This window comes from Leptodactylus fuscus, chromosome 4 (genome assembly GCF_031893055.1).
Source record: "Leptodactylus fuscus isolate aLepFus1 chromosome 4, aLepFus1.hap2, whole genome shotgun sequence".
In the NCBI taxonomy this organism is placed as follows: Eukaryota; Metazoa; Chordata; class Amphibia; order Anura; family Leptodactylidae; genus Leptodactylus; species Leptodactylus fuscus.
The window spans coordinates 131,193,454-131,208,978 of record NC_134268.1 but is presented as its reverse complement, the minus strand read 5'-3'; positions in this window follow the sequence as shown (position 1 = coordinate 131,208,978).

The window sequence follows — 15,525 nt, the reverse complement described above, 5'->3', positions numbered from 1 at the left end:
AGTGAACTCGGTTGAACGCCTTTTCCGTGCCGATCGATAGAAGACAGATAGGGAAATTGCGCAAACAAGTGACATCCATTACTAGAAGAGTCTTATTCAAATTGTTGCTGGCTTCACGGCTGGGGATAGCCCCGACTTGATCAGTGTGGATGAGGCGGGGCATTAGAGGAGAAAGACGGTTTGCTAACATGTTAGCGAAGAGCTTGATGTCCACATTTAGAAGAGAAATTGGGCGGAAATTGGAGCAAAAGGTAGGGTCCCTGCCAGGTTTGGGGATCACAGTGACTAGTGCAGAGAGAGATGGGGCATGAAGCTGTCAGGACCAGGGGATTTGACTGACGGGGCCAATTGGATCACGAGAGTCAGTTCCTCCTCAGTGAAGGGGGAATCCAAGGCTAAACTATCTGTGTGGAAGATGGTAGGGATAGCTGTCTTCCGCACGTAGTCACGGATATCAGATAGAGTCACGACTGGGTCAGCTGTGTCATTAGATTTTGCCAGGTTATAAAGGGACTGATAATAGGTACGGAAAGCCTCTGCAATGTCCATAGGATTATGAAGTGAGCTGCCACTGACACCCCGAACTTGAGGAACGTATATCCTGGCCACCCGGGGATGCAGGCGCTAGGCGAGTAAGCGGCTAAATTTATCAGCAAATTCATAATAATGTTTCGACTCAGTACGTACATTTCATCTAAAAAGGTACAAAGTTCCTCCCATGTGTTGAGAAGCTCCGTAAGGGTGGAAGTAGCAGGAGATTGTTTATGGGTGGCCTCAAGGGAATGGATTTTCGCTAAACGAGCGGAGATCCAGGCCGACCACTCCTTTTTGAGTCTGGAGCCATGTTTGATAAAGACTAGAGATGAGCGAACAGTGTTCGATCGAGTACATGTTCGATCGGATATCAGGCTGTTCGAGATGTTCGATTCGAGTCGAACACCAAGTGGCAAACTCACAAAAAATTTGATTCCCCTCCTACGTTCCCTGGTGTTTTTTTTCACCAATAACTGTGCAGGGGAGGTGGGACAGTAACTACGATAATGGAGGCATCAGGAAAAAAATCGGAAAAAGTAATTGGCTGGCTAATTCAGGTGACCTCCAATTTATATGAACAGTGGATTTAATATCCGGTTCATATGAGACTGTGAACTATGTGACTGTGAGACAGGGATAGATGTACTGGCAAGGTTAACTAGGGATTACCTTTATTTAGCTCTTTGGGGCTCTATCTGGTCGGGATCCCTGTCAGCTTGCATATGCGCGAGCTGACATTTTCCCATAGAAATGCATTGACCATCGTTGATTGCCAAATGCCATACAGAGTACAGCATTCGGTCAATTGATGCTGGTTCTGCTGAAGGCTCCGCCTCCTCCGGCAGAACCAGCGTTGATTGGCCGAATGCTGTACTCTGTATGGAATTTGGCAATCAACGATGGTCAATGCATTTCTATGGGAAAAAGTCAGCTCACGCATATTGCAAGCTGACAGGGATTCCGACATAATACAGTGACGTGGGCATGTTAGATGCCCCCATACATGCTTCCCCTGCTGTGCCAGTTGCATTCCAGGGTATTGGCATCATTTCCTGGGGTGTCATTGTGGACTTGGTGACCCTCCTGAGTCAAATAGTGGGTTCCCCCTAAACGAGTATTTATTCCCCATAGACTCTAATGGGGTTCGATGTTCGATCGAACAGTCAAGTATTGAGCGGCTACTCAAATAGAACTTCGAACTTTGAACATTTCATTGTTCACCCATCTTTAATAAAGACTCCCCTGAGGACACACTTGAGAGTCTCCCAACGCGGTGGGAGAGGAGTAAGGTCATGAACAAATGCGAGCTTGAACCCCTGGATAGTAGCCAGGACATCCGCATGACAGATGTCGTCTTTAAGGAGGGAGTCATTAAAGAGCCACGTGAAGGGGTGATGTGAGAGGCCAGGGATAAGAAGGGAGACAAAAACAGGGGCATGATCTGACCATAGTATAGATCCTATTCGGGCGGACCAGGAAAGGCCGTGGTGGCTAACCAGAAAAAAAGTCAAGTCGGCCGTAAGAGCCGTGTGCAAGACAGTGGTACGTATAGTCCCGCTCCTGTGGGTTCAGTATTCTCCAAATGTGAACCAAGTGATGGCTATGCAACGAGGCCTTAAGCTTCCGCAGTTGGGCAGGGGCACCGGGAGTGGGCTGAAGGGAGAAATCTACAGACGGGTCTAGAACAAAGTTGACATCCCCTCCAAGAACTACAACCCCCTCACAAAAATCGGCCAGTTTCATCAAGAGAGACCTACAATAAGCCATCTGCTGCTTATTGGGAAGATAACCCCCTGCAACCGTCACAAGTGTACCGCCAATGCGTAATTTTAAAAAGACATACCTGCCCTCAGGATCGAGCCCAATACCTCATATTGGAGAGAGCGGTGGAGGCCGATGGAGACCCCCTTCGATTTTGATTTCGGATTGACGCTGTGGAACCACATCAGGTAGTATCTGTTGTGGTTGATGGGAATGTGGTCCTTCTGGAAGTGGGTTTCCTATAGGATTAAAACAAGAGAGCGAGATTTATGCGACTGATAAAGAATCTGGTTACTTTTCTGTGGAGTATTTAAACCCCTGGCATTGAGGGAGCAAAAGGTACCCACTGGCAAAGTGTGTTGACAAACATTTAGTCCATATGCGTCCATATAAAAGTCAGTGAAAATGTGTCCTTATAGTCTGATTGTAGTGGTGGTTACATGGCCTGGCTTCTGCTTCCTGCTTTCTGAGGTCTGAAGGACACTGATGGGTCTTGTTCTTTCTATACTAATGAACTATCTGCTGATGTTACTGTGCCTTGTTACATCTGGTTACTGTGCCTGAAATCAATTCATGTTATTTTCCTGACGTTGAATTACTAAAAAGTCTTACTCCATGACTGGCTTATTGAATTTCTTTTAATGGTTTGGAAGTGTTTTAATAGTTTGGTCAATACCTCACCAGTTATTCATCCTTGTGTGTTCTCACCCTATCACAGCTACATTGCAGATCTTGATGACATATAGGATGTCAGAAAGTTGTTTTGTATCTTAATTATTTCTTCTTCTTGCAAGCACCTTTATTAGCAGTTATCACATTGACCTTGTGTTTACTTTGAGTAGATTTTAAGACTACTTTAAAAAAAATTATCTAACATAGGAGAAATCTTGTAGATATATACTTGAGGTATGGGGTCCATGGGTACGATGCTCCATATGTTTTGGTCATGACCAGGGCCACTTTAACCATAGGGCAAACAGTGCACTTGCATAGGAACTATGGTTGCGGGAGCCCCAGAATCCAGGCACAAGACTTTCTGAAGAGGGAGATCCATTCACAACTGTATAAGCTTGCATTGAAGCCTATGACAAAGTACGGAGCTGTAAAATCCTTGCTCTGCTATAGAAGCTTTTCAGTGATATCTGTGCAGGACATCGCGGCACAGGTAATGATGTCACTGCATCACATCTGGCCTGGACATGCACAAGAGTGGAACAACAGGAGAAGCTTCTCCACTCATGGTGGAATTGGGTAAGATGAGTATAAGACTTATTGTTTTTTGTTTTTAAACACAAAGGGGGAACTTTTGAACATGGACATATTATTTATAAGGGGGTATTAGCTATAGTGGGGGAGGGTTATTATAATGGAGCAAGAAGAGATTCTTATTTATAAGGGGGCATTATTATTTATAAGCAAGGAATCTTACGCTACGTTCATACTTGCCTTCAGGTTTATGATGGGGGGAATCTGTTGGGGACCTTCCTAATGGAAATATAATCTGCCTAAAAAAGTGGTTACCCTCAGATCCCATAGACTATAATGAAGTCTGCTGGGTTTCCTTCCAAAAAGAGCAGAAAGGGGAATGGAATCCCCGAATGGAGTTCCAGCACTGGTATGAACCCAGGCTTATCCCCCTTTTAAATAATAGTCCCTGATTATAAGTAATGACCACCCTAAAAATATTATTGATAAAGATGCAGTTACCTGTGAACAGGAGCTATTATTTATAAGGTGGGGCTACTATTTATAAGTGCAAGGGCTTGGCCTCATATATTGTATGAGGCCAAGAAGAAGGAATTCTACTATGTGAAGGGTATTTTAATTTGGGTTTGCCAGGTATGTTTAAGTGGTGGTGATGAAGGGGCCACTTATGAAACTTTGACACTGGACCCACCAATGAGTCAAAATGTCCCTGGTCATTCCCATCTCTACAGTCATACTGGAGAGCTGTCAAGTCATGTTTAAGAGATGTACAGTATCTAATCCAGATATAATATTTTCTCCCAAGGGCTCCTTCACACAGAGTTTACGCTCCGTGCATTCTGTCTACACTCCATGTATTCTGTCCATTTTACACGTGTAAAAAATACACGTGTAAAATATAGTTAGCCATTGTGTTTGTGCGCAAAAAGGCGCACGTTATACGAACAAGCCATTGAACCATTGAGCCATTGAACTCAATGGCTAACTACATTTTACACGTGTATTTTTACATGTGTAAAATGGACAGAATACACGGAGCATAGACAGAATACATGGAGCGTAAACTCCGTGTGAAGGGACCTAATTCTGTATTACTATGGCTTGCTGTTCTCCCTCTAAAGTTTACCTGCCTACACACTTAATCCAAACTGTTATCTGCTTTCCTTTCTCCTGGTTTAGTAGAAACCCTCCCACTAAAGAAATGTGGATGTATTTGTCAATTTTTCTTAAAAGTTCTATAACAATATATTTTTTATAGGGCTATTAAATCAAATTAAATCTGGTATATTTTATTGTCCTGTTAACTGTTACTGTTCCTTAACCCCTTAGCAACCTTTGACGTAGTATTACGTCATGGGCGCAAGGTAGTTTGCGCACCATGAAGTAATACTACGTCAAAGTCAGTCGGCGGGCTGCATCGGAACCGGGTGTTAGCTCTTACAGTCAGCTAACACCCTTTTCCATTACCTCCGGTTGGTAGTTTTACCAATGCACTGCATTGAAAGGGTTCCGTGATTTTTTAAAATGAAATATACTATAAAAAGTGATCAAAAAGTCATACATACACCACAACAGTACCAATAAAAAGCACAGGTTGTCTCGCAAAAAATAAGCCCTCAACCATCACTGTTAACAGAAAAATAAAAATGTTACGCCTCTCAGAAGATGGCGATGCAAAAATCAATTATATACATCTCCAAATGTGTTTTTGTTCTGTAGAATTAGTATTGCATAAAAAAATAATATAAATGAGGTATCGCCGTAACTGTACCGACCCGCAGAATAAAGGTCACTGTATGCTGCATGGCGAAAAATTTAAAAGGTAAAATGCAATTTCAGAATTGATATTTTTTTTTAAAATCCAGCAAGAAAGAATTAATAAAAAGTATTCAATAAGGTGTAGGCACCCAAAAATGGTGTCATTACAAAATGCATCTCATCCCGCAAACAACAAGCCCTTATATGGACACGTCAACAGAAAAATAAAGAAAATATAGCTTGCATAACGTGAAGACGAAAAAAAAAATCGCCAAATTATTAGACACAACTGGCTGCAGCAGAAAGGGAATATATAAGCTGTGTGATTGTATATCAGGGTTACATCCCCAGAGTGACTCCCCCAATCATAGGAGCTACTGGAACATAGTAGGGAATTTGGTGTCTGCAATGTCCTCTGCACAGCTTATATATTCCCTCTTCACCATCCGCTGTGCAGTCACGTCTGGGATACTAATACTTACTACACCCCCTGATAAATTCTTTGAGGGGTGCAGTTTTCAAAATGGGGTCACTCCTTTGGGGAATCCACTTTTCTGGTACTTTACAGGCTCTATAAACATGAAATGAAATACATCCAAATCTGCACTCCAAAATCCGCATCGTGCTCCTTCCCTTCTGTACCCTGCTGTGCGCCCAAATTGCAGTTTATGCCACATGTATGACACTAGTGTACCCGGGATAACATACACAATGTCATATGTGGTATATACTGATATTAGGGCACATGTATATCACTGGTGCACCCAGGAATAACATACATAATGTCATATGTGGGTATAAACTGATATTAGGGCACAGCCGAATACAGAAGGGAAGAAGGGTTATTTGGTTTTTGGAGCACAGACTTAGACAGTTTGAGTTTTTTTTTGGATGCCATCACACTTTTGCAGAGGCCTTAAAATTGCCCTTACAAAATGGGGTCACTTCTTGTGGAATTCCAGTTTACTGGCACCTCCAGGGCTTTGCAAAAACAACATGGCGCCCAGAAAGTCCCTCTAAATCTGCAAAAGCTAAAAAGCACAGTGCTCCTTCCCTTCTGAGCCCTGCTGTGGGCCCAAACAGCAGTTTACACCCACACATATAATTTTTTGACCCTCGGGATCACCCACTTAAAGGGGTTGTCCCACGTCGCATACTCACCAGTCTTTGTTTCTGTGAAATCTTCTGTCTGCCGGCTTTGTTGCGTCATTGGTGGGCGGGGTCACATATGCAAAGCCAAGCGGCGAGATGCCGCCGGCCCTGCGTGCGCGCTCATAGACCAGTCTAGCCTTCACAATGCGAATACAGACCCGATTCTGTATTGTGAAGGCTAGACTGGTCTATGAGCGTGCACGCAGGGCCGGCGGCATCTCACCGCTTGGCTTTGCATTTGTGACCGCGGAGCGGAATAACAGCATTGCTTCTGCTGCTGCTGGCTTCATGCAGGGCAGAAGCATAGCGATGTTGCTGGCTTCACCTGTGCCGGCGTCTAGCCCTGTATTGGCGGCCCCTTCCCCCCAAAGCGTAAACTACCCCCCCCTCCAGGCTCGCTCCCGTGCACTTAGCCCCTCCTCCCTCCCCCCTGAGAGCAGGCTGATACATCACTTGACTCATGAGCAGCTAGGTCAGGGCTGTGGCCACAAAAAAATGAATAAAGTAATATAGTGGACAAACAAAGCAGTTTTGCTGAAGCAATGTATTTAGGAAAAGTCTTTTCACATTAACAAGCATTATAGATATGATCCTTGTGATGGGACAACCCCTTTAATAGTTTTAGGAGTGCAGGTCTCTGACAACACAAAGTGAGTGCAACGTATTGGGCACTGAACTAGCATATTTCTTTAAAAATTTAAATTTAAATTTTGTACATTAATTTTTGGGAAGGCTCAAAATGATAATACCCCTTAATTCATTCCTTGATGGGTGTAGTTTCTAAAATGGGGTCACTTTTGAGGGGTTTGCATTCTATTGGTACTTTAGGGGCTCTTCAAATGCGACATGGCACCAGAAAACTGCCCTCAAACGCCTAATAGCCCTCTTTCCATTCTGAGCCCCGCCATGTACCAATACAGCAGATTATGATACATATGGAGTATTGCCGTGTTCACGAGAAATTGTGTAACAAACTGTGGGGGGCTCTTATTATCAGGGACAAGTGACGTGTAATGTACCTGTAGTGAGGCTGTAGTGAAGTTAATAGCAGCATTAGGAGTGATATCAGCCATCAGTATCCATCTTCATAACCTGCAGTGTCCATCATCAGTAGCCATCTTCATAACCTACAGTGTCCATCATCAGTAGCCATCTTCATAACCTGCAGTGTCCGTCATCAGTAATCTAAACCCACATGCTTAACCCCGCCCCCAACCACAACCCTTCCCCTCCCCCATCTACACCCCTTCCCACCACCACTGGGTTATAGAAAAATTGTCTTGCTGAAACTGGTCCCTGGTGGAAAAAAAGTTGGGGACTATTGCTTTAATGGGAAAACAGATTAGATATTTTATAGCAAACCTGCCATACTGAACAAATGCTATCTGTGGGTATTATGCTTTAACCCTTTCCCGCCGATGGCATTTTTTGATTTTCGTTTTTCGTTTTTGACTCCCCTCCTTCGAAACCCCATAAATTTTCTTATTTCTCCGCTCCCAGAGTCATATGAGGTCTTAAATTTTGTGGGACAAATTTTTCTTCAAGATACCACCATTAATTATTCTGTAGAATGTACTGGGAAGCAGGAAAAAAATTCTGAATATTAATTTAGTATGCCATTCAATGGGTCAGATTTTACACAGTAGGTCTATGGTCTTGGTTGAGTCTCTCTGCACTGGGTGCAGACTCTATAGAGACCACTAATATGCCCTGCAGTAATAGCTGAGGTGTTCAAACATGTACTGGAGGTAGGGAAGTAGCAGGCCCAAGCCAGGTATACCACTATTCCATAAAAATCCAGGGTCACATAAATACTTACCAATACTGCAGCAAGGTAGGTTTCCTGAGGTTTACATTATCTTTACAATATTTACATTATCTATACTGAAGAGTCCAATGCCTGCCTTAAAGCTGGCTACATTAGAAAAAAGATATGTATAGAGGCTGGCAGTAGATGTCAGAAAAACGGATTGAACATATTCTAGTGAATCCCATCCACACATTGCAAAAAAAAAAATACATGCGGCGGGCACACTGCGATTTCCAAAACCATTTTCTGCGAAAAGCGGTGTGGGAAAAATCATGATATATTGTTGCCATGGTTTTCAGCCTATTTTTTGCTACATGGGGCCTCAAGAAAATATGCAACTTATTTAGTGCTTTGTCAGTTTATTTCCTTCTCCCCATTGAAGTAAAAATGTATACTTGTCCAGCTCATTGTGGATATTTTTGAACTCTTTGACATTCTCAGAACACTTTATAACAAACTAAAGATATTAATAATAAAGCAAATTTTTATCTCTAAATAGTAACTGTCAATATTACAGCCAGTAATATTGTCTCTCTTGGATCACAAAATTTCTGAAGGCAGTTTAACCGGTTAAGGACTGCCAGCGGTAAGTTTACGGCCAGCGGTCTTGGTCTCTGAAGTCCATCGAATTGTGAAAATATGGCCGGCACTTCAGAGGCACCTTGATCGGAATCGTGAGCAGATGTTAGATGTTACTGACAGATAACACCCTGCTCCATTACATCCTGTTGGAGCATCCAAGGGGTTCCACCATGTTGCTGCCCCCTCTCCCCCGGCTCCCCCTGCGGCGAGATCAGGGGTTACCGATATATATAATCTGCAGCCTGGGGTTTGGCCAGTGACCTCAGGCTTCCTGGAGCCCCCTGTTACCTGGTTGTTCCTGCCGGGACCTCAGGAGGCCAGCATAGGTTGACTTCCTCTATAGACTGCAATACACTGTATGCAGTCTAGTGAAAAAAAATAAAGTGTATGAAAAAAATTAATAAAGTTCTAAAGCACCCAAAAATCCCTTTTTCTGTATAAAAAGTATTATATAAAAACCCCTATAAATTAATAAAAAGAGCTGTGAAAAGGGTGTTGGGTAAAAATGCTCACTATACCCCTTGATAAATTCTGTCTGGGGTGTAGTTTTTCCAAAATGGGGTCACTTTTGGGGAGTATCCATTGTATTGGTACTCTATGGGCTTTGCAAATGAGATATGGTGCCTGGAAACTATTCCAGCACAATCTGTTTTTCAAATGCCAAGTGTAGCTCCTTCTCTTTCATGCGATCTTGAGTGTCCAAAAAACCAGCTTACACCCACATGGGGGATATTTCTTTGCACAGGAGAAATTGCATGATAAACTGTCAGATGCATTTTCTGAAGTAACCCTTTGTGAATGTGTTAATTTTAGGGATAAATGAATGTATTATTGGATAAAAATGAAATGTCTAAATTTCACCTCCATATTCTTTTAATTCCAGTGAAATGCTTAAAGGGTTAACAAACTTCCTAAATGCAGTTTTGATTTAGTTGAAGGGCGCAGTTTTAAAAATGTGATGATTTATGGGAGTTTCTAATATATAGGCCTTTATAATCCTCTCCAGAACTGAAGTGGTCCCTAAAAAATGAGTTTGGGAAAAAAAATTTTGGAAATCTGGAAAAATCGCTGTTACACATGCAGTGGCGGATCCAGGCTTTGCGGGGCCCTGGGCAATTGACTTTGGCGGGGCCCTACTTACCGGGGGGTCTGGGGGTCCCCCCCAGGATTTTTTTTAAAACATTAGTCCAAAAAATGCATTTTTGAGGCATTTTTTTAAAACTAGTTAGCTGTGCTTGACCAACTTATAACACTGACCTTATTTGTGTACTATTAGCTGCATTGGGAGCATGCACGCAAGGCCAGTGGCATAGAAGCACCACCAAGCCTCGTGCTTGTAACCCATACCTCCCTTTTGAAGATAAAAAAGAGGGAGAAAATGTGCGGCGCGCTGAGCGGCAAACTTGGCTCCACCCACTTTTATGTTGACTCCGCCCATTCTCATTCATTTTTCATGTGCTCCCACACAGTATAATCCTCCTACAGTCACCCGTAAATTATATGTCCCCCCCTCCATCTCTCCCCCAGTTTCATATACACCCTTCATCTGCCCCTAGTTTCATGCCCCCCCCTCCATCTCTGTCCCCAGTTTCATGTCCTCCTGTTTCTGCCCAGTTTCATGCCATTCACCCCCCTTCATCTGCCCCGTGTCATGCTGTTCTCCCCGCCCCCTTCATTTTCCCCAGTGTCATGCTGTTCTCTCCCCCTTCATCTGCCCCAGTGTCATGCTGTTCTCCTCCCTTCATCTGCCCCAGTGTCATGCTGTTCTCTCCCCCTTCATCTGCCCCAGTGTCATGCTGTTCTCCCCCCCTTCATCTGCCCCAGTGTCATGCCATTCTCCCTCCCCCTCATTTGCCCCAGTGTCATGCTGTTCTCTCTCCCTTCATCTGCCCCTGTGTCATGCTGTTCTCTCTCCCTTCATTTGCCCCGTGTCATGCTGTTCTCTCTCCCTTCATCTGCCCCAGTGTCATGCTGTTCTCCCCCCCTTCATCTGCGCCAGTGTCATGCTGTTCTCTCCCCCCTCATCTGTGCCAGTGTCATGCTGTTCTCCCCCCCTTCATCTGCCCCAGTGTCATGCTGTTCTCCCCCCTTCATTTGCCCCAGTGTCATGCTGTTCTCTCCCCCTTCATCTGCCCCAGTGTCATGCCGTTCTCCCCCCTAAATCTGCCCCAGTGTCGTGCTGTTCTCCCCCCTTCATCTGTGCCAGTGTCATGCTGTTCTCTCCCCCTTCATCTGCCCCAGTGTCATGCCGTCCCCCCCCCCTCCATCTGCCCCCAGTTTCATGGGTCCCCTATATTATGTTCCATCTTAATGTTTAACACAAAAAAAAAAACACACTCTCCTTCCATTGCTCCCCCGCCGCTCTCTCCACAGTCTCACTCTACACATATTGTAGGCGCGATGTGACGTCATCACATTGCGGCTACAAATGCTGGAGCGCAGCATTAAAGCAGGAGCTGAGCTGTAAACGCCTATGTATTCAGCTCATCAGCGTCCGTAGGACGCCAATGAGTTAAAATCGGGACATACCGCCCGCCAACCAGGACCATTTTGTTAGGTCCGGGCCTTTCTGCGGGGCCTTGCTGGGCGGGGGCCCCAGGTGGTTGCCCGGCTCTGGATCCGCCCCTGTGTAATACCACCCATTTATGAGGACATGACTGGTCTAGGTATAGGACACATATAGGACCTGCTCCATAATTTGCAGCTCTTCAATGTGGCCCTAACACACAACCGCAAAAACAATGGCCATGTGTACTGGGCCCATTGAAATATAATAGTACATACTTTTATGCACAATTGAGGATGACGCAAGGTTCACACCTGCGTTCGGGTCTCCGTTCTGTGGTTTCCGTCTTCTGCATGCAAGAAGACGGAAACTACAGACCGGGTCCGGCAGTGAGAGTTTTATGCTCTCCGCCGCGAAACAGTTTTTTTTAATCCGGACACAGAGTACTGCATGTCTGACTCTGTGTCCGGATTTAAAAAAATGGTTTAGCGGCGGAGAGCATAAAACGCTCACCGCCGCTCACCGCCGGATAGCTTTCTCACCCATTCAAATGAAATAGTCCTGCAGGTTTCTGTCTCCTGCTCTGTTTTGTGCAGGAAACGGAAACCTGCAGAATGGAGACCGGGCGCAGATGTGAACGAGCCCTAAAAAGTACAGTCATGTGCATTACAGCTTAGATACTCCATATGCCTCATATTAATAGCAATTAACCCTATCATGTCCTTCACATTAACCCCCTGTGTGCCTCACATAAGAGTTACTGATATGTGAGAGACATGGAGGTAATAATTAAGTATCTTCATGATTAGTACCCCATATATCTCACACATCAGTAACCCTTATGGTGAAGTACACAGGGGTTAATGTGAGGGACATGATGGGGTTAGTTGCTATTAATATGAGGCACATGGAGTTACTAACACTAAATGAATAACTCCAAATGCCTGACATTAATAGGAATAGCAAGTGTAACCCCCCTCCCCCCTCCAGCCTGTACCTGTGTGTTCTTTCTTTACTTTCAGTTTGCTGAAGCTTCCTCTTCTCCCTCTCATGTGTAAGATGCAGGACGGCAGGGTCCATCTTCTGTAGAGCGATAAGCTCCGCCTCCTGGGCTCTCCTCACCCTTTCATTGGTTGACAGAGGGCTGCCAGAGAAGGGAGGTGAGGAGGAGCGTCCTGACAGCGCTGAGTGGAGCGTCCTCTATCCATAGTTGCAGCTCCCTGCGCTGGCTGCTCTCTGTTAGCCGCTGCTGCAGTGCTGGGGCCCTCGGCAATTGCCCTGCCGACCGACCCAACCTGCATTTTGTTAGGTGCGGGCTCTGCCGCGGGGCCCCGCTAGGCGCGGGGCCCCGGGCGGTTGCCCGGCTCGCCCGGCCCTGGATCCACCCCTGTACACATGTAAGCCTTCAGACATCCAAAATAAATTAAAGAACGATTAAAAAATGATGCAAGCATGAAGCATGGTAGATAATATTTGTTAGTGTATTTGGTCGGTATACCTATCTGTCTGAAAAGCAGAGCATTTCACATTTTGAAAATTGCGATTTTTTTTCCAAATCTCCATAAAATTTAAAAATTTTAGACAAATTAATACAAAAATTTTGATCGGTATTTACCATCATAGGAAAGATCATATGATCAAAGGGGATTAGTTGTATTTTCCCATAATGCCTTGCAAGCAGGGCTCATGATAGAGGTCTCCTTATCATGATGGACAGTAGGTACGAGGTCAGCAATAGCTCAGTGATGACAAAGGTGTTGATTTTGTGGGAAAAAAATAAGACATGTAGAAGCATTGCAGACAGACAAACTGAGAAGGCTAAGAAATTCAGATACACAGATAACACACTGTAGAGAAGTGTAGTGCCTGTGTTAGGAAGGACTGGGAGAAGTTTTAGATTTGTTTGGTGGAGAAACAGGTGACTGGAGTCAATCTTTGTGTGTTTGACACACACCATAAAGGGATAACATTTGGGCTGTTTTTTTGTAGTGTAAAATCCAACAGTATGGCGCGTTTTTAAATTGTCTGTTACCATTGGCTATAATCCATTTACTCATATGTATATCTGTTACTTTGATATTATGAAGTCTGTATTTGTGTTAAAGAGCTAGAAAGGTATTGGGTAGAGTCTTAGAAGTACATTGTCTTTTCTGCATCTGTAATCTGCCATTATGGGCTATTTGAGTAGGATGAAGACTAAAACTTTCAGATTCCCCCAAATCCAAAGCTTTGGGAAAATTCATATCGATTTCAATTATTGCCACATTGCTTTTCTCATTTAGTGGATCTCACTCCCTCACATGGAGAATACAACTTTCTTGCAATAACAAAGAAGGATTATGAAGAAGAAACATCCCATATAGATACATGGAAGACACAAAGACAGCACAATTATTGTATTGCACCAGAGGACTCACACTTACCTACAGCATGTACTCTTCATTCCCTTATAGATTCCATTCAATTGTAATTATTCTATATCCCTGCTGCCTGCCTGTCTTTCTCTAGCCATGTTCCTGCTAACCATCTCTATGATCAGAATAGGACAGAGGTCACTCTATGACTGTGTCGAAAAGTTCACATACTTGTTTGTATGACTGAGTTTTATAAAGGTTCTGAATGGTCTGTATAAGAGTGTTTGGTGGCCACTAGGCCTTTTTTTCAGTTAACCGTTTGTGAACCCTGCCCAGTAGCCAAAAAAAGTTCCATTAATCATTTCATTTATTGTAAATAACAGGCAACCTATTATTTGACAGAGAAAGGTTTTTCAATGATCCTCCTTTTGCAGTTAATTAAAATGTTATATATGGTGGATGACAAGGAAACAGCTGTTAATTCCAGAACAGACAGTGAAAATACCTTGTTGTATAGAACATACATTGTATGACCACTGCGTGCAAAGACACTATTCGACTATTTATTAACTGAAGCAATAACTTAAAGGGTGTTTCCCAACCATAAACAATTTTATATGTATAATATTAATTAAAAATGAAACCTTTTTGAAAATATAAACAATTAAAAATTTTGTAGAGTTTTACAGATATTCTCTAAAGCTATGTACTTTTTCTTCCGCCAGACAACCGACAGACCCCATCATAGCCAATACCTGTAGTTCTGATTATGGTGAGGCAATGCTAGCGTAACCTAATGTTATCATGTTAGCTGTTGCCTTGATTGGTGGCCAGTGGATATGACCATGAATGCAATAACTTTCTATACTCTGACACCTAGCCATGATTAACTTATTGTAGTCAGGATATCTTCTCATGCATGCACTGTCTCTGCCTGACAACCCAGCAACAATAAGGAAACCATGGCTAAGTTTTCAGACAAGTGCCAGACTATAGAAAGTTTCTATCTTCATTGTTGTATCCACTAGCAACCAATCAAGAAAACAGAATTCCAGACCTGAGCGGATTAGAGAAAATCTTTACAACTCTGCTTAATTATTAAATAATAATAATAATAATAATTATTATTATTATTATTATTATTATTATTATTAGAGATGAGTGAACAGTAAAATGTTCGATATTTGTTTCGAGTAGCCCCTCAATATTCGACTACTCAAATCGAATATCGAATCCTGTTATACTCTATGGGGAAAAATGCTCGTTTCAGGGGAAGCAACATTCGATCAAATTGAACTTACCAAGTCCACGAGTGAGGGTCGGGCTGGATTCTCCGAGAAGTCTTCTCTGTGCAGCGTCCCCGCGGCATCTACCAGCTCTGAATTCATTCTGCCAGGCATCGGGCCTGGGCAGAGCCGACTGCACATGCCCACACTACAAGAAAATGGCCGCTTACAGTCAAAGCGGCCATTTTCTTGTAGCACGGGCATGCGCAGTCGGCTCTGCCCAGGCCCGATGCCTGACAGAGTGAATTCAGAGGCGGAAGACACCGCGGGGACGCTGCACAGAGAAGACTTCTAAAGGTAGGAAAATAACTAGCGTTGATTGGCTGACTGTATAGCATTCGGCCAATCAACTCTGGTTCTGCATCAAATTTTTCCATTCGAATAGCGAGTAGTATTCGATCGAGTACGAGTATTTCGAATACCGTAGTATTCGATCGAATAACTACTCGATCGAATACTACTCGCTCATCTCTAATTATTATTATTACTTTTCTAGACACTTACATCTGGTTATTTCCTTGGGAAACCCCTTTTACAATGTCATAACTTTCAATTCAGATCCTTTTATTACAATTG